This window comes from Bactrocera oleae, chromosome Y (assembly GCF_042242935.1).
Source record: "Bactrocera oleae isolate idBacOlea1 chromosome Y, idBacOlea1, whole genome shotgun sequence".
NCBI classification, from domain to species: Eukaryota; Metazoa; Arthropoda; class Insecta; order Diptera; family Tephritidae; genus Bactrocera; species Bactrocera oleae.
The window spans coordinates 5,795,343-5,815,743 of NC_091542.1; the positions used below are offsets into that span (position 1 = coordinate 5,795,343).

Below are 20,401 nucleotides of genomic sequence, written 5' to 3' on the forward strand. Positions count from 1 at the left end.
TTCAAGGTTCCTAATGTCCGAGTACATCGGGCAGAGCGCAATAACATGCGCCCAATCTTCAACACGCGCCCCACACATACACTCTGGCGTGTCAGAAAGGTGCCTCTGATGCAGAAATGCGTTCAGAGGACCATGTCCAGTAAGCAGAAAACCCAGGCTCAGACAGAATCGGAAGTCTGGGTTTTCTTCTACAAACCTAACGTCCCGGATGTACCCATAGGTCACCCTACCGTTAGGGCTATTGTCCCAACGGTCTTGCCACCTTATCTTAACCCTGTCCTCTAGAAGTCTCTTGCTTCCTAGATATCCTTCCCTCTCTACGTCAAGGTCGGAAATCAGGTTATTCTGCAGCAAGGACACACTCAAGCCTCTTCTTAACCTGAATGCAACAGCACGCTGTATGACAATCAGGTCAAGAGGGGGTGCACCTAACAAAACTTGCATCGCATCCGTTGAAACGGTGCGACACACTGGCAAACAGGCTAGCAGCATACAGCGCTGCACGGAGAGTAGTTTTTGGCGACCGAAGACCGTCGTGGCTAATTCCCACCATACTGCAGCTCCATAAGTGGCACAGGCCACAAATAAGCCACGATATATGGTGCGAACCGCACGACGTCCGAGGCCCCAATCACTCCGTAAAACGCGCCTGACCTTGCCGACAGTCGCCAGCAGTCTTTCTTTCACGCTAACCAAGTGTGGTGTGAAACACATCCTTTCCCTCATGGTCAACCCCAAGTATTTGACTTGCGTCATGTATTTGATGCTGACCCCATTTACACGGACAATCGGTGGACGAGCCGGCGACAATCTGCCCTTAAGCAGCATTGTAACCGTTTTGTCCATTGATATGTCCACACCAACACCTACACCCCAGCTGTGGACAATTTCTAAGAATCGTCCTCCCGCTCGCTCTATTTCGGACCTTGAGTGACCTTCAACTAAAATAAGAAGGTCGTCCGCGTACGCACAACACTTGCATACTGGTTCAAGTTGTCCAAGCAGAGAGTCCATCATAAGGTTCCAAATATATGGACCACAGATGGATCCCTGCGGGCAGCCCCGAGCCACCCCAATCTCAACACTCCCATTCATTCCTACGATTGAGGCTTTTCTGTCCGAAAAGTAGCTGCGCCAGAGAGTAACTTCCGGGCAGCCGAGCTCCTCCAATCGTTCAATCACCCTATCCCAGATTAGGTAGTCAAAAGCTCCCTTAAAGTCAACAAATATGCCAAGGACATATTCGTTGACGTTCTCCCTAACGGCACTCTGGACATACATCCAAGCATCCTCTACACTGCGTCCTTTCCTGAAACCATACTGCCTATCCGACCACATATCCCGCGTTAGATCCTGAAGTCGTTCCACCATAACTCTCTCCAGTACTTTTCCCAGCACTGGAAGGAGACTGATGCCCCGATAAGAACGAGGATCGCTCCTGATCTTATCAGGGGACTTCAGGAGAGGAACGACCCTAGCTCTTTTCCACTCCCGTGGAAAATATCCCTCCCACACGCACTTATTGTAAATGGCCTCCAGGTATTCCGGAATGAACTTCCACATGCTTTTACACATCTCTCCGTTCAAACCATCAAAACCTGGGGATCTTTTACACCTGACCAGGCCAAAGGCGTATCCCAGCTCCCCTTCATCTAGTGGAGGAACAGGTACCTCATACGTTTGAGATACCCGAGCCTCCGCCCTAGGAAAGAACGCTCCTAGCAGAACCCCAGCACAGTCTCTCCACGTTGATAATACAGTATCACCAACGCGGAGAGAGGTGATATCCTCCCTCTTACGACCCCTACAGATCTTGTAGACCTGACCCCATGGGTCGTTCCTATTTTCCCCTATAAAATTCCTCCATTCCTCTTCCTTGGTTTTGACTAGCATTTGTTTGTAATCCCTCATCACACAACTAAATTCATACCTAATCTGGGACAGCCCATCAGAGTTTGACTGTCTAGCGCGTTGAAACTTTCGTCTCAATCGCCGGACAGCTCTCCTCTTCATCGTTAGCTCTTTCGTCCACCACTTAAGTTTTCTCACTCTGAAGCTTTCGAACTTTCCGAGAACACTGTTGTTCACTTCCCACACTACATCGTATAGCCGAGAAATTTGCTCGTCCACCCCAAAGTCTTCAAACTCACTAAGCGGTATTTCTAATACCGCTTCCCTGACAGATCGTCCATATTGGTTCCAGTCGATACCAGAGGTACGCCATCGCCGCAATGGACTCTCATACGCCGAGGGAGGAGATTTAGGAGTAACCATAATTTGAATCAAGTTATGGTCACTCAATCCCCACCCTCCCCTAATCTCCCACCTAACATTAAAGGTCCTATTTGCTGCCTCATTGATGAAGGACACATCGATGTCGCTCACACCCCCAGGCCCATCAAACGTATACCACTCGCTTGGCTCGTTTAATATGTGAAGACTATTTGCCTCCACCCATTCGCTTAATACCTCGCCTCTAGTGTGGCTTTGATATCCTGACGAATGTCGGGATACCTTACTAAACCACATAGAGGACGAGGCATTCGCATCCATTCCTAGGATAAGCGAGCTACTACTGGCAAGTAGCAGTAGCTTATCCATGTACAGCAGGTAAGGCTCTAGAGGTTCGCTGTATTTGCAATAAACACTAGCGACTACCAATCTACCGAACTCCCCCTCTATGGATACACAAACACCCAGCTGTGACGAATCCAGAACTACGCAGTCGTAGCTCGGATTATTCACAACTATTGCGGCATTTCTCCTAAGGTCTGTGAAGACCCTAAATCCTCCAGGGAGACCCCGAACCACACCATTAGTGGCGTAGGGCTCCTGGAGTAATGCGATGCCGCACCCACCCTCTAGCATACAACCCCCTAACTCGCACATTACGGCATAACAACCCTGAAAATTTAGCTGTAAAATCGTCCCCATTAGTGTCTGGAAAGGGCACGCTCCACTATGCCACAGTAGACTGGACAAGCAGCTGACATCATAAGATGCCCAGCTGGTCTACCCTTAAATGCACAGTTGCGACAATGTGGTGCATTGACGCAACTAGCAGCTCTGTGGCCTTCCTGACCACACCTACGGCAGACATCGGACTTAGCCTTACATTGCGCCACTCGATGGTCAAAGCCCATGCACCGAAAACAGCCGGCAACAGGGCTGTCTGGTCGCACTCGGAAGGAAAACCACTTAATGTAGCACCTTCCCGCTTCTAAAAGGGCGGACATTACTTCCTCCGAACCCTCCAGAACGACGTTAGTTTTACCATCTGGCGCCACCTTCCAGGGGCGACTGACCAACCTAACATCGGATTTCTTTGCCTCAGGACTTAAATTCGTACTGAAGAGTTCTTCCATGAATTCCTCATAGGAGATCTCGGTGTGTACTCCTTGCACCACAACCCTTGGCCCCAACTTCCGGTTGACACTGACGTCCAACCCTACCTCCCCGAATTTTGCGTTAGTCGCCACTTTCTCCCTCTCTAAAACGGAGGGAGTGCGGATGACCGCCCCACCACCCTTTATCGGCCTTACATCATGGATCCTTACGCCGAGTGAAGGACCCACCTCCTTGACCACCTTTTTGATTACTTCCTTAGAGGAAGTAGCCGGCCCCTTACTCCTGACCACAACTGACCAGGTCTCCACCGGCTTCGACGACATCGGCGCTATTGCCTTCAGCACGGGTGCCGGAGGAGCAGGCGCCGACGTCGCGGGAGCCACCGTTGGTCTGTTCACTCGCGGTCCCCCACAACCTCCCTTAAAGGCATCCACCTGCCCGCGAAGATGCGCGTTCTCTGCGATTATCGTCATCAGGAGTGCCTCGTACTTCGAGGCAAGCTCCATTAGACCCTTCATTTCGGAGTTCTCCATAATCTTACCCCCGAAAACCAAGGCGCTAACCTCAGCGGTTACAGCTTTCATAGCTGCAACATGGGTGATAGCGCCACCCCCAACAACACCCCCCTTATTTGGATTCAACTACCCTTTCATACCTTTCCTCTTTTCCTTTTTGCCTCCTCCTGCCTCATTTGCTGCTCCGGCTACCTGTTTCGCCGCTCCAGTCTCGCTGGCGCTCTCGCATGACCTCCCCAACGGTGGAGTGCCCAGGCGAGCCTTTCTGCGCGGTGGGGGCTTTTCAACTTCCTTTTCGCCCGCCGATGACGCTGCCGTAATCATATCGGCTTCCGACTCCTCGCTCTCGGCGGGTGCCTTTGCTCCTCGCCTTCGTGGTGGAGACATTTTTCTCCTGCACTCGCGATCGCGTACCTACTACCCAAGTACGTAACTCGCGATCCGACAAAGTTCGAAATAGGCACTCACGAACGCGTACCTGCACTACAACAATGTTGTCAGTGGCCTTCAGGTTTCTTGCGGTCCACACAAAACCGGTGCCCGAACTGTTTGTGGACAATGCGGTCACTGTCTTTTGTTCTGCACACACAAACTTCACGCCAGGCAATAACACTGCCTATTGTTTGTAATCACACACCAGGCAAAAGCACTGCCTATTGTTTGTAAGCAGTTTCAAACGTGCCTAGATTGTCACTGGCCTTCGCACCAGGCAATAACACAGTCTATTGTTTGTTTTGTCACTGAAAACACTAGCACTTCAATTTTTACAAGCAATTACTCGCGGTAATGCTTTATCTGTCTATGGCCTTCGATTTAACTCGGGCCAGGCAATTGTATGCTTTCGTTCGATTTCTGTTAACAGAAAATTTACTATATTCAACTGTCACTAAATTGTTTCTTCAATGCGCGAACACGACCGTTCACTTCGAGTGTCTACAACTGAGTGAGTAGATAGGGACAACTTGCGTTGTAGATTAACGTGAGTACCTGCCGGCGACGGCCTTACCTCACGGTGCTCAAGAGCACGGCGTATCAATACCCACGTCTGATAAACGCCCCAAACAAAACGAGCTTATGCAAGTATTTATTTGGATACCAAAGGCAGTGTGTCTGGGTCCACACTACCATCTTGGTATGATTCGAGGCCGACCTAAAACCTCTTCCGTTTTCGGGTACGGCACCCAGTTACTTGTGTAACTTCTTTTTTTCGAACTGAAAATTCAGTTCCTCCAGCATTTAGGTTTCAACCACAGCCACCACGATACTCCCCAAAGGGCCGAACCCAATGAGCAGATTGAACAGAAGTCCAAGGGCTTTCTGCTCCCCGTGGTACCGGAAAGTCTCCGGTCAGACTGCGTAGCCTAAACTACTGCCAGTTGAGCAACCCATTACTCAAATGACTGGTGACATTTGTCGCTTGAACTTCAAATGTCTTTTTATTCGCTTTTTCATTTAAAGTGTTTCTAATATCAGTTCAAGCTGAGTATTATAGCACTATCACTCCATATACTATGCTGATATTACTGGGCAAAGAATATAATAACAGTCATAGTGCATATTGGCTTTAAGTCGCCTTTTACGACAGGCATGCCTTGCCGCGGGCATATTCTTTCCCCAAACCCGCAGGGGAAAGTAGATAGGGACAGCGTCCGGTGTGTTTTACGTGAGTACCTGCCGTCGACGGCCTTACCTCACGGTGCTCAAAAGCACGGCGTATCAATACAATGCGTTGATCAGCGCCCCGAAAATGCCAGGCATTTTTCAGTACCGATTGGTAGTGCGGAATGGACACACTACACACCTTGGTGAGGTTCGAGGCCTATCTAACACCTCTGCCGTACTTTGGGTCCGGCACCCGGTTGCAGTGCAACTCCACATTGAGTGAACAAAACACTCTTCCCGCATTTGGGCATCAACCACAACCACCACGATACTCCCCGAAGGGCCAGTCCGCATGAGCAGGTTGGAGCGAACTCCAAGGGCCCCTGCTCCCCGTGGTACCAGAATTAAGTCTCCGGTCAGACCTCGTAGCCGAAGCTACTACCAGTTGAGCTTCCATACTGCTCTGTACTGGTGACCAGGGATTAAATCCCTACCCCTTATCTTTCACCCTTAATCTAACCCCTATTTTCAGCTAATTGTCTCCGCCGCCTGAACAATTCACGCGCAAACCTATCAAACGACCCTAACTGTTCGGTATTTGGACTAGTGGAGATCACACCGCTGACGTCTAATCGTCCATTAGTCCAACTAATCCCCATTCCTTCAAGGTTCCTAATGTCCGAGTACATCGGGCAGAGCGCAATAACATGCGCCCAATCTTCAACACGCGCCCCACACATACACTCTGGCGTGTCAGAAAGGTGCCTCTGATGCAGAAATGCGTTCAGAGGACCATGTCCAGTAAGCAGAAAACCCAGGCTCAGACAGAATCGGAAGTCTGGGTTTTCTTCTACAAACCTAACGTCCCGGATGTACCCATAGGTCACCCTACCGTTAGGGCTATTGTCCCAACGGTCTTGCCACCTTATCTTAACCCTGTCCTCTAGAAGTCTCTTGCTTCCTAGATATCCTTCCCTCTCTACGTCAAGGTCGGAAATCAGGTTATTCTGCAGCAAGGACACACTCAAGCCTCTTCTTAACCTGAATGCAACAGCACGCTGTATGACAATCAGGTCAAGAGGGGGTGCACCTAACAAAACTTGCATCGCATCCGTTGAAACGGTGCGACACACTGGCAAACAGGCTAGCAGCATACAGCGCTGCACGGAGAGTAGTTTTTGGCGACCGAAGACCGTCGTGGCTAATTCCCACCATACTGCAGCTCCATAAGTGGCACAGGCCACAAATAAGCTACGATATATGGTGCGAACCGCACGACGTCCGAGGCCCCAATCACTCCGTAAAACGCGCCTGACCTTGCCGACAATCGCCAGCAGTCTTTCTTTCACGCTAACCAAGTGTGGTGTGAAACACATCCTTTCCCTCATGGTCAACCCCAAGTATTTGACTTGCGTCATGTATTTGATGCTGACCCCATTTACACGGACAATCGGTGGACGAGCCGGCGACAATCTGCCCTTAAGCAGCATTGTAACCGTTTTGTCCATTGATATGTCCACACCAACACCTACACCCCAGCTGTGGACAATTTCTAAGAATCGTCCTCCCGCTCGCTCTATTTCGGACCTTGAGTGACCTTCAACTAAAAGAAGAAGGTCGTCCGCGTACGCACAACACTTGCATACTGGTTCAAGTTGTCCAAGCAGAGAGTCCATCATAAGGTTCCAAATATATGGACCACAGATGGATCCCTGCGGGCAGCCCCGAGCCACCCCAATCTCGACACTCCCATTCATTCCTACGATTGAGGCTTTTCTGTCCGAAAAGTAGCTGCGCCAGAGAGTAACTTCCGGGCAGCCGAGCTCCTCCAATCGTTCAATCACCCTATCCCAGATTAGGTAGTCAAAAGCTCCCTTAAAGTCAACAAATATGCCAAGGACATATTCGTTGACGTTCTCCCTAACGGCACTCTGGACATACATCCAAGCATCCTCTACACTGCGTCCTTTCCTGAAACCATACTGCCTATCCGACCACATATCCCGCGTTAGATCCTGAAGTCGTTCCACCATAACTCTCTCCAGTACTTTTCCCAGCACTGGAAGGAGACTGATGCCCCGATAAGAACGAGGATCACTCCTGATCTTATCAGGGGACTTCAGGAGAGGAACGACCCTAGCTCTTTTCCACTCCCGTGGAAAATATCCCTCCCACACGCACTTATTGTAAATGGCCTCCAGGTATTCCGGAATGAACTTCCACATGCTTTTACACATCTCTCCGTTCAAACCATCAAAACCTGGGGATCTTTTACACCTGACCAGGCCAAAGGCGTATCCCAGCTCCCCTTCATCTAGTGGAGGAACAGGTACCTCACACGTTTGAGATACCCGAGCCTCCGCCCTAGGAAAGAACGCTCCTAGCAGAACCCCAGCACAGTCTCTCCACGTTGATAATACAGTATCACCAACGCGGAGAGAGGTGATATCCTCTCTCTTACGACCCCTACAGATCTTGTAGACCTGACCCCATGGGTCGTTCCTATTTTCCCCTATAAAATTCCTCCATTCCTCTTCCTTGGTTTTGACTAGCATTTGTTTGTAATCCCTCATCACACAACTAAATTCATACCTAATCTGGGATAGCCCATCAGAGTTTGACTATCTAGCGCGTTGAAACTTTCGTCTCAATCGCCGGACAGCTCTCCTCTTCATCGTTAGCTCTTTCGTCCACCACTTAAGTTTTCTCACTCTGAAGCTTTCGAACTTTCCGAGAACACTGTTGTTCACTTCCCACACTACATCGTATAGCCGAGAAATTTGCTCGTCCACCCCAAAGTCTTCAAACTCACTAAGCGGTATTTCTAATACCGCTTCCCTGACAGATCGTCCATATTGGTTCCAGTCGATACCAGAGGTACGCCATCGCCGCAATGGACTCTCATACGCCGAGGGAGGAGATTTAGGAGTAACCATAATTTGAATCAAGTTATGGTCACTCAATCCCCACCCTCCCCTAATCTCCCACCTAACATTAAAGGTCCTATTTGCTGCCTCATTGATGAAGGACACATCGATGTCGCTCACACCCCCAGGCCCATCAAACGTATACCACTCGCTTGGCTCGTTTAATATGTGAAGACTATTTGCCTCCACCCATTCGCTTAATACCTCGCCTCTAGTGTGGCTTTGATATCCTGACGAATGTCGGGATACCTTACTAAACCACATAGAGGACGAGGCATTCGCATCCATTCCTAGGATAAGCGAGCTACTACTGGCAAGTAGCAGTAGCTTATCCATGTACAGCAGGTAAGGCTCTAGAGGTTCGCTGTATTTGCAATAAACACTAGCGACTACCAATCTACCGAACTCCCCCTCTATGGATACACAAACACCCAGCTGTGACGAATCCAGAACTACGCAGTCGTAGCTCGGATTATTCACAACTATTGCGGCATTTCTCCTAAGGTCTGTGAAGACCCTAAATCCTCCAGGGAGACCCCGAACCACACCATTAGTGGCGTAGGGCTCCTGGAGTAATGCGATGCCGCACCCACCCTCTAGCATACAATCCCCTAACTCGCACATTACGGCATAACAACCCTGACAATTTAGCTGTAAAATCGTCCCCATTAGTGTCTGGAAAGGGCACGCTCTACTATGCCACAGTAGACTGGACAAGCAGCTGACATCATAAGATGCCCAGCTGGTCTACCCTTAAATGCACAGTTGCGAAAATGTGGTGCATTGACGCAACTAGCAGCTCTGTGCCCTTCCTGACCACACCTACGGCAGACATCGGACTTGGCCCTACATTGCGCCACTCGATGGTCAAAGCCCATGCACCGAAAACAGCCGGCAACAGGGCTGTCTGGTCGCACTCGGAAGGAAAACCACTTAATGTAGCACCTTCCCGCTTCTAAAAGGGCGGACATTACTTCCTCCGAACCCTCCAGAACGACGTTAGTTTTACCATCTGGCGCCACCTTCCAGGGGCGACTGACCAACCTAACGTCGGATTTCTTTGCCTCCGGACTTAAATTCGTACTGAAGAGTTCTTCCATGAATTCCTCATGGGAGATCTCGGTGTGTACTCCTTGCACCACAACCCTTGGCCCCAACTTCCGGTTGACACTGACGTCCAACCCTACCTCCCCGAATTTTGCGTTAGTCGCCACTTTCTCCCTCTCTAATACGGAGGGAGTGCGGATGACCGCCCCACCACCCTTTATCGGCCTAACATCATGGATCCTTACGCCGAGTGAAGGACCCACCTCCTTGACCACCTTTTTGATTACTTCCTTAGAGGAAGTTGCAGGCCCCTTACTCCTGACCACAACTGACCAGGTCTCCACCGGCTTCGGCGACATCGGCGCTATTGCCTTCAGCACGGGTGCTGGAGGGGCAGGCGCCGAAGTCGCGGGAGCCACCATTAGTTTGGTCGGACGCGATCCCCCACACCCTCCCGTAAGGGCATCCACCTGCCCGCGAAGATGAGCGTTCTCCGCAATTATGGTCATCAGGAGTGCCTCGTACTTCGAGGCAAGCTCCAGAAGACCCCTCATCTCGGAAACCTCAATATTTTCCCCCCCGAAAACCAAAGCGCTAACCTCGGCTGTTACAGCTTTCATAGCTGCAACATGGGTGATAGCGCCACCCCCAACAACACCCCCAACAACACCCCCCTTATTTGAAATACGCTCCCCTTTTATACCTTTCTTCTTTTCTCGTTTTTCTCCTTCACTCTTTTTGCCTCCGCCTGCCTCCTTCGCTGCTCCGGCTACGGGTTTCGACGCTCCCGTCTCGCTGGCGCTCTCGCACGACCTCCCCAACGGTGGAGTGGCCAGGCGAGCCTTTCTGCGCGGTGGGGGCTTCTCCACTTCCTCTTCACCCGCCGATGACGCTGCCGTAATCATTACGACTTCCGAGTCATCGCTTTCGGCGGGTGCCTTCGCTCCTCGCCTTCGTGGTGGAGACATTTTTCTCCTACCCTCGCGATCGCGTACCTACTACACAAGTACGTAACTCGCGATCCGACAAAGTTCGAAATCGGCACTCACGAACGCGTACCTGCACTACAACAATATTGTCAGTGGCCTTCAGGTTTCTTGCGGTCCACACAAAACCGGTGCCCGAACTGTTTGTGGACAATGCGGTCACTGTCTTTTGTTTTACACACACAAAACTTCACGCAGGCAATAACACTGCCTATTGTTTGAAGCACACACCAGGCAAAAACACTGCCTATTGTTTGTAGCACACACCAGGCAAAAAACACTGCCTATTGTTTTTAAGCAAACTTAAACGTGCCTAAATTGTCACTGGCCTTCGCACCAGGCAACAACACTGTCTATTGTTAGTTTTGTCACTGTACACTTGCACTACAATTTTTAAAGCAATTACCCGCGGTAATGCTTTATGTGTCTCTGGCCTTCGATTTAATTCGCGCCAGGCAATTGTATGTTTTCTGTTAACAGAAAAAATTCACTGTTTTCAACCGTCACTAAATTGTTTTATCAATGCGCTAACACGACCGTTCACTACGAGTGTCTACAACAGAGTGAGTAGATAGGGACAGCGTCCGGTGTGTTTTACGTGAGTACCTGCCGTCGACGGCCTTACCTCACGGTGCTCAAAAGCACGGCGTATCAATACAATGCGTTGATCAGCGCCCCGAAAATGCCAGGCATTTTACAGTACCGATTGGTAGTGTGGAATGGACACACTACACACCTTGGTGAGGTTCGAGGCCTATCTAACACCTCTGCCGTACTTTGGGTCCGGCACCCGGTTGCAGTGCAACTCCACATTGAGTGAACAAAACACTCTTCCCGCATTTGGGCATCAACCACAACCACCACGATACTCCCCGAAGGGCCAGTCCGCATGAGCAGGTTGGAGCGAACTCCAAGGGCCCCTGCTCCCCGTGGTACCAGAATTAAGTCTCCGGTCAGCCCTCGTAGCCGAAGCTACTACCAGTTGAGCTTCCATACTGCTCTGTACTGGTGACCAGGGATTAAATCCCTACCCCTTATCTTTCACCCTTAATCTAACCCCTATTTTCAGCTAATTGTCTCCGCCGCCTGAACAATTCACGCGCAAACCTATCAAACGACCCTAACTGTTCGGTATTTGGACTAGCGGAGATCACACCGCTGACGTCTAATCGTCCATTAGTCCAACTAATCCCCATTCCTTCAAGGTTCCTAATGTCCGAGTACATCGGGCAGAGCGCAATAACATGCGCCCAATCTTCAACACGCGCCCCACACATACACTCTGGCGTGTCAGAAAGGTGCCTCTGATGCAGAAATGCGTTCAGAGGACCATGTCCAGTAAGCAGAAAACCCAGGCTCAGACAGAATCGGAAGTCTGGGTTTTCTTCTACAAACCTAACGTCTCGGATGTACCCATAGGTCACCCTACCGTTAGGGCTATTGTCCCAACGGTCTTGCCACCTTATCTTAACCCTGTCCTCTAGAAGTCTCTTGCTTCCTAGATATCCTTCCCTCTCTACGTCAAGGTCGGAAATCAGGTTATTCTGCAGCAAGGACACACTCAAGCCTCTTCTTAACCTGAATGCAACAGCACGCTGTATGACAATCAGGTCAAGTGGGGGTGCACCTAACAAAACTTGCATCGCATCCGTTGAAACGGTGCGACACACTGGCAAACAGGCTAGCAGCATACAGCGCTGCACGGAGAGTAGTTTTTGGCGACCGAAGACCGTCGTGGCTAATTCCCACCATACTGCAGCTCCATAAGTGGCACAGGCCACAAATAAGCCACGATATATGGTGCGAACCGCACGACGTCCGAGGCCCCAATCACTCCGTAAAACGCGCCTGACCTTGCCGACAGTCGCCAGCAGTCTTTCTTTCACGCTAACCAAGTGTGGTGTGAAACACATCCTTTCCCTCATGGTCAACCCCAAGTATTTGACTTGCGTCATGTATTTGATGCAGACCCCATTTACACGGACAATCGGTGGACGAGCCGGCGACAATCTGCCCTTAAGCAGCATTGTAACCGTTTTGTCCATTGATATGTCCACACCAACACCTACACCCCAGCTGTGAACAATTTCTAAGAATCGTCCTCCCGCTCGCTCTATTTCGGACCTTGAATGACCTTCAACTAAAAGAAGAAGGTCGTCCGCGTACGCACAACACTTGCATACTGGTTCAAGTTGTCCAAGCAGAGAGTCCATCATAAGGTTCCAAATATATGGACCACAGATGGATCCCTGCGGGCAGCCCCGAGCCACCCCAATCTCGACACTCCCATTCATTCCTACGATTGAGGCTTTTCTGTCCGAAAAGTAGCTGCGCCAGAGAGTAACTTCCGGGCAGCCGAGCTCCTCCAATCGTTCAATCACCCTATCCCAGATTAAGTAGTCAAAAGCTCCCTTAAAGTCAACAAATATGCCAAGGACATATTCGTTGACGTTCTCCCTAACGGCACTCTGGACATACATCCAAGCATCCTCTACACTGCGTCCTTTCCTGAAACCATACTGCCTATCCGACCACATATCCCGCGTTAGATCCTGAAGTCGTTCCACCATAACTCTCTCCAGTACTTTTCCCAGCACTGGAAGGAGACTGATGCCCCGATAAGAACGAGGATCACTCCTGATCTTATCAGGGGACTTCAGGAGAGGAACGACCCTAGCTCTTTTCCACTCCCGTGGAAAATATCCCTCCCACACGCACTTATTGTAAATGGCCTCCAGGTATTCCGGAATGAACTTCCACATGCTTTTACACATCTCTCCGTTCAAACCATCAAAACCTGGGGATCTTTTACACCTGACCAGGCCAAAGGCGTATCCCAGCTCCCCTTCATCTAGTGGAGGAACAGGTACCTCATACGTTTGAGATACCCGAGCCTCCGCCCTAGGAAAGAACGCTCCTAGCAGAACCCCAGCACACTCTCTCCACGTTGATAATACAGTATCACCAACGCGGAGAGAGGTGATATCCTCCCTCTTACGACCCCTACAGATCTTGTAGACCTGACCCCATGGGTCGTTCCTATTTTCCCCTATAAAATTCCTCCATTCCTCTTCCTTGGTTTTGACTAGCATTTGTTTGTAATCCCTCATCACACAACTAAATTCATACCTAATCTGGGATAGCCCATCAGAGTTTGACTGTCTAGCGCGTTGAAACTTTCGTCTCAATCGCCGGACAGCTCTCCTCTTTATCGTTAGCTCTTTCGTCCACCACTTAAGTTTTCTCACTCTGAAGCTTTCGAACTTTCCGAGAACACTGTTGTTCACTTCCCACACTACATCGTATAGCCGAGAAATTTGCTCGTCCACCCCAAAGTCTTCAAACTCACTAAGCGGTATTTCTAATACCGCTTCCCTGACAGATCGTCCATATTGGTTCCAGTCGATACCAGAGGTACGCCATCGCCGCAATGGACTCTCATACGCCGAGGGAGGAGATTTAGGAGTAACCATAATTTGAATCAAGTTATGGTCACTCAATCCCCACCCTCCCCTAATCTCCCACCTAACATTAAAGGTCCTATTTGCTGCCTCATTCATGAAGGACACATCGATGTCGCTCACACCCCCAGGCCCATCAAACGTATACCACTCGCTTGGCTCGTTTAATATGTGAAGACTATTTGCCTCCACCCATTCGCTTAATACCTCGCCTCTAGTGTGGCTTTGATATCCTGACGAATGTCGGGATACCTTACTAAACCACATAGAGGACGAGGCATTCGCATCCATTCCTAGGATTAGCGAGCTACTACTGGCAAGTAGCAGTAGCTTATCCATGTACAGCAGGTAAGGCTCTAGAGGTTCGCTGTATTTGCAATAAACACTAGCGACTACCAATCTACCGAACTCCCCCTCTATGGATACACAAACACCCAGCTGTGACGAATCCAGAACTACGCAGTCGTAGCTCGGATTATTCACAACTATTGCGGCATTTCTCCTAAGGTCTGTGAAGACCCTAAATCCTCCAGGGAGACCCCGAACCACACCATTAGTGGCGTAGGGCTCCTGGAGTAATGCGATGCCGCACCCACCCTCTAGCATACAACCCCCTAACTCGCACATTACGGCATAACAACCCTGACAATTTAGCTGTAAAATCGTCCCCATTAGTGTCTGGAAAGGGCACGCTCTACTATGCCACAGTAGACTGGACAAGCAGCTGACATCATAAGATGCCCAGCTGGTCTACCCTTAAATGCACAGTTGCGACAATGTGGTGCATTGACGCAACTAGCAGCTCTGTGGCCTTCCTGACCACACCTACGGCAGACATCGGACTTGGCCTTACATTGCGCCACTCGATGGTCAAAGCCCATGCACCGAAAACAGCCGGCAACAGGGCTGTCTGGTCGCACTCGGAAGGAAAACCACTTAATGTAGCACCTTCCCGCTTCTAAAAGGGCGGACATTACTTCCTCCGAACCCTCCAGAACGACGTTAGTTTTACCATCTGGCGCCACCTTCCAGGGGCGACTGACCAACCTAACGTCGGATTTCTTTGCCTCAGGACTTAAATTCGTACTGAAGAGTTCTTCCATGAATTCCTCATGGGAGATCTCGGTGTGTACTCCTTGCACCACAACCCTTGGCCCCAACTTCCGGTTGACACTGACGTCCAACCCTACCTCCCCGAATTTTGCGTTAGTCGCCACTTTCTCCCTCTCTAAAACGGAGGGAGTGCGGATGACCGCCCCACCACCCTTTATCGGCCTTACATCATGGATCCTTACGCCGAGTGAAGGACCCACCTCCTTGACCACCTTTTTGATTACTTCCTTAGAGGAAGTTGCAGGCCCCTTACTCCTGACGACAACTGACCAGGTCTCCACCGGCTTCGGCGACATCGGCGCTGTTGCCTTCAGCACTGGTGCCGGAGGGGCAGGCGCCGAAGTCGCGGGAGCCACCATTGGTTTGCTCGGACGCGATCCCCCACAACCTCCCGTAAGGGCATCCACCTGCCCGCGAAGATGAGCGTTCTCCGCAATTATGGTCATCAGGAGTGCCTCGTACTTCGAGGCAAGCTCCATAAGACCCCTCATCTCGGAAACCTCAATATTTTCCCCCCCGAAAACCAAAGCGCTAACCTCGGCTGTTACAGCTTTCATAGCTGCAACATGGGTGATAGCGCCACCCCCAACAACACCCCCCTTATTCGCAATACGCTCCCCTTTTTTACCTTTCTCCTTCTTTTCTCCTTCACGCTTTTTGCCTCCTCCTGCCTCCTTCGCTGCTCCGGCTATGGGTTTCGACGCTCCCGTCTCGCTGGCGCTCTCGCACGACCTCCCCAACGGTGGAGTGCCCAGGCGAGCCTTTCTGCGCGGTGGGGGCTTCTCGACTTCCTTTTCGCCCGCCGATGACGCTGCCGTAATCATATCGGTTTCCGACTCCTCGCTCTCGGCGGGTGCCTTTGCTCCTCGCCTTCGTGGTGGAGACATTTTTCTCCTACCCTCGCGATCGCGTACCTACTACACAAGTACGTAACTCGCGATCCGACAAAGTTCGAAATCGGCACTCACGAACGCGTACCTGCACTACAACAATATTGTCAGTGGCCTTCAGGTTTCTTGCGGTCCACACAAAACCGGTGCCCGAACTGTTTGTGGACAATGCGGTCACTGTCTTTTGTTTTACACACACAAAACTTCACGCCAGGCAATAACACTGCCTATTGTTTGTAGCACACACCAGGCAAAAACACTGCCTATTGTTTGTAGCACACACCAGGCAAAAACACTGCCTATTGTTTTTTTAAGCAAACTTAAACGTGCCTAAATTGTCACTGGCCTTCGCACCAGGCAATAACACTTTCTATTGTTAGTTTTGTCACTGTACACTTGCACTACAATTTTTAAAGCAATTACCCGCGGTAATGCTTTATGTGTCTCTGGCCTTCGATTTAATTCGCGCCAGGCAATTGTATGTTTTCTGTTAACAGAAAAAATTCACTGTTTTCAACTGTCACTAAATTGTTTTATCAATGCGCTAACACGACCGTTCACTACGAGTGTCTACAACAGAGTCAGTAGATAGGGACAGAGGGAATCTCGTTAATCCATTCATGCGCGTCACTAATTAGATGACGAGGCATTTGGCTACCTTAAGAGAGTCATAGTTACTCCCGCCGTTTACCCGCGCTTACTTGAATTTCTTCACTTTGACATTCAGAGCACTGGGCAGAAATCACATTGTGTCAACACCCGTTAGGGCCATCACAATGCTTTGTTTTAATTAGACAGTCGGATTCCCCAAGTCCGTGCCAGTTCTGAATTGACTGTTAATTGATAATCGATATAATTTAAAAAGTATCTATCGAATGATAAATCCGTTAGAAATTTTAGCAAGAAAGTTCCACAATTGGCTACGTAACTACTATCCGGGGAACAAGAATCGAAATTCTCTATTTACCCAGAACGAGTACATAAACCATGGTATTGCTTCCCAATCAAGCCCGACTATCTCAATCTTCAGAGCCAATCCTTATCCCGAAGTTACGGATCTAATTGCCGACTTCCCTTACCTACATTATTCTATCGACTAGAGACTCTTCACCTTGGAGACCAGCTGCGGATATTGGTACGGCCTGTTGAGAAGTTTGCGTAACCCCACCATAAATTTTCAAGGTCCGAGGAGAAAATATCGACACAACAGTAAATGTCATGCTCTTCTAGTCCATCTACCATATCTCTCTTCGAAAGACTTCCATGGTAGTACGACTATAAAACAGAAAAGAAAACTCTTCCGATACCTCTCGACGGCTTGTTTATGGTCGTTCCTGTTGCCAGGATGAGCACAAGGCCCATTTTTAATAACAAGCGAATACTCAACAGGTGACGGAATTGGAACCGTATTCCCTTTCGTTCAAAATTATTCAAGTGCTTAATTACTATGGAATAAAAATTCATTCATTTCATTTCATTAAAACTTGAAAATTTTTTCGGCTTTCGCCTTGAACTTAGGACCGACTAACTCGTGATTAACCACTTACTTTACTTCCACTTTAGTCCTCCAAGGTCTCATTCGATTATTTGTACTACCACATGATCTGTACCAATAGCGGCTCCATGCAGGCTTACGCCAAACACTTCTAAGCACACCATTGTACCCTCCTACTCACTAAAGTTTCAAAATTTATAATCCAACCGAAATTGTATTATAAATCATGTACTTTAGCGGTAATGTATAGGTATACAACTTAAGTGCCATCCATTTTAAGGGCTAGTTGCTTCGGCAAGTGAGTTGTTACACACTCCTTAGCGGATTACGACTTCCATGTCCACCGTCCTGCTGTTTTAAGCAACCAACGCCTTTCATGGTATCTGCATGAGTTGTTAATTTAGGATCCGTAACATTACGTTTGGTTCATCCCACAGCGCCAGTTCTGCTTACCAAAAGTGGCCCACTGTTCACATTATATCATAACCTCAACCTTCATATCAAGAAAGGTGAGGTTCTTACCCATTTAAAGTTTGAGAATAGGTTAAGGTCGTTTCGACCCTAAGGCCTCTAATCATTCGCTTTACCAGATAAGATTATTTTACATAATTTTTAAATGCACATTTCCTGAGGGAAACTTCGGAGGGAACCAGTTACTAGATGGTTCGATTGGTCTTTCGCCCCTATACTCAATTCTGACAATCGATTTGCACGTCAGAACTGTTTCGGTCTTCCATCAGGGTTTCCCCTGACTTCAACCTGATCAAGTATAGTTCACCATCTTTCGGGTTACAGCATATATGCTCAAGCTACGCTCTAGTTAGAGGTATAAATAATAATAAATTATCATTATACATAACTATATGGAACGCCCCGAGATTGAATTAATAATGTAATGCATTAAAAATTAATCCCATTATTAATACAGTTAAGTTAATTTCGCCATTAGATTTAATATAACCCAATGACTTGCACATATGTTAGACTCCTTGGTCCGTGTTTCAAGACGGGTCCCGAAGGTATCCTGAATCTTTCGCATTGTTAATCATATAAATGCATACAATTAATATTAAAATCAATGATAATAATATTATTGTAAAATTCAAAAGAATTTTAGCATCATATATAATAAAATCTATCAACACTTTATCAAATCATCAGTAATTATTCTATGTTAATAAACTAAAAGCAAATTAATTTGAATAAACTTAAAAACCAACGATCTTTTGATAAATATTTTATTATGTTAATAGATTACAATGTCCTTATATGAAAAAAAAAAAAAAAAAAAAAAAAAAAAATGCACACTATTACTATAATATTTAAAATTAAATACTACAGTTATAATGATGAATTTTTCATAATGGATATTCAGGTTCATCGGGCTTAACCTCTAAGCAGTTTCACGTACTATTTAACTCTCTATTCAGAGTTCTTTTCAACTTTCCCTCACGGTACTTGTTTACTATCGGTCTCATGGTTATATTTAGTTTTAGATGGAGTTTACCACCCACTTAGTGCTGCACTATCAAGCAACACGACTCTTTGGAAATATCTTTCTAGTAATCATTAACGTTATACGGGCCTGGCACCCTCTATGGGTAAATGGCCTCATTTAAGAAGGACATAAATCGTTAATTTCTCATACTAGATATTAAGATATTCCATACACTGCATCTCACATTTGCCATATAGACAAAGTGACTTAGTGCTGAACTATTTTCTTTTCGCTCGCCGCTACCTTGAAAATCCTTGTTAGTTTCTTTTCCTCCCCTCATTAATATGCTTAAATTCAGGGGGTAGTCCCATATGAGTTGAGGTTGTATAAAATATATTTTTTGATGACTCAATATTATTCAATCTTTTCATCCCTTTTTAAAATTCATAATATAATAATTAATAAAATTAACAACATTATTCCTCCACATATCATATATATTTTTTTATTATAAATTTTTCTCAATACAATAGAGTAAATTAATTCTAGAATAAGAATTTATTTTATGCTAGACATTCCTCTTATGTATTATTTAATATAATTTAAATTCAGAATTAAGATTCTCATTTATCATAAATTTTCGTTCAAATATGAGGTATTCAAGAATATGTTTTCTATATTTCTTTTTATGCTATTAATATTATGGATTGAAAGATACAATCCAATAATATGCCATATGCTTAAATTCTATTAATTGACTAAAAGAATAAGCAACTAATTTAGCATAGTCTTACAACCCTCAACCATATGTAGTTCAAGCAGCACTTTAAAATTAATTAAAGTACATAACAGCATGGACCGCAATATGCGTTCAAAATGTCGATGTTCATGTGTCCTGCAGTTCACACGATGACGCACAGTTTGCTGCGTTCTTCATCGACCCATGAGCCGATTGATCCACCGCTTAGAGTGATAATTTTTTTGTATTTTTTTAATTCAAAGTCAAAGAATTTTAATTTATTGAAAGTATTAATAATTAATCAATAATAAATTTTTAATACAAAAGTTTAAAACATCTTTCAATAAATTGTAATTTTAAACCCAAACATTTGCAGCTGCGCATGTCTTAGGTCAACAAAAACAGTAATACCTTTTATATATTATTTTCTTCTCTATTTGTGCGTTTTCTTTTTTTAAATTTTTCAACATGTTTTTAATCACAAATAGAAAATACCATAAAAAAAAGGTATTACACACGTTAATGTGAACAAATTAACTTATCATTTATAATATTTTATATAAATATCACAATTAAATATTATTTTCTATATAAATAATAAGTACAGCTATATGTTTAAAGGTTTTTTTATTGCGTTCAAATACAATGTATGCGAAGTTCACAATATAATATATATTGTCATAATGCATTACAAGGGGTTAAAAAAAAAAAAAAAATAGAAAAACATTCAAAACATTGTATAATTCAAAACATTTTGAATGAAAAGAACAAAAAGAAAACTTTTTTTTCTTTTTTATTCTTTTTTTTATTTTGTTTTTATATAATTATTTTTTTTTCTTT

At 46.9% G+C, this 20,401-nt stretch overlaps 1 long non-coding RNA gene and 1 other non-coding gene across 2 annotated transcripts in view; both read right to left on the minus strand.

Annotated features, from left to right (window-relative positions):
* LOC138858255 (uncharacterized) overlaps positions 1-17,427 on the minus strand; it is a 95,016-nt gene extending 77,589 nt beyond the window's left edge. The window contains exon 1 of the long non-coding RNA XR_011397441.1: positions 16,467-17,427. This is a non-coding gene — a long non-coding RNA (uncharacterized lncRNA). The remainder of the gene's footprint in view (positions 1-16,466) is intronic.
* A 2,188-nt stretch (positions 17,428-19,615) lies between these two features.
* LOC138858302 (5.8S ribosomal RNA) lies at positions 19,616-19,794 on the minus strand. Its single transcript, XR_011397449.1, has one exon. It is a non-coding gene; the product is annotated as a 5.8S ribosomal RNA (ribosomal RNA).
* Positions 19,795-20,401: the final 607 nt, after the last annotated feature.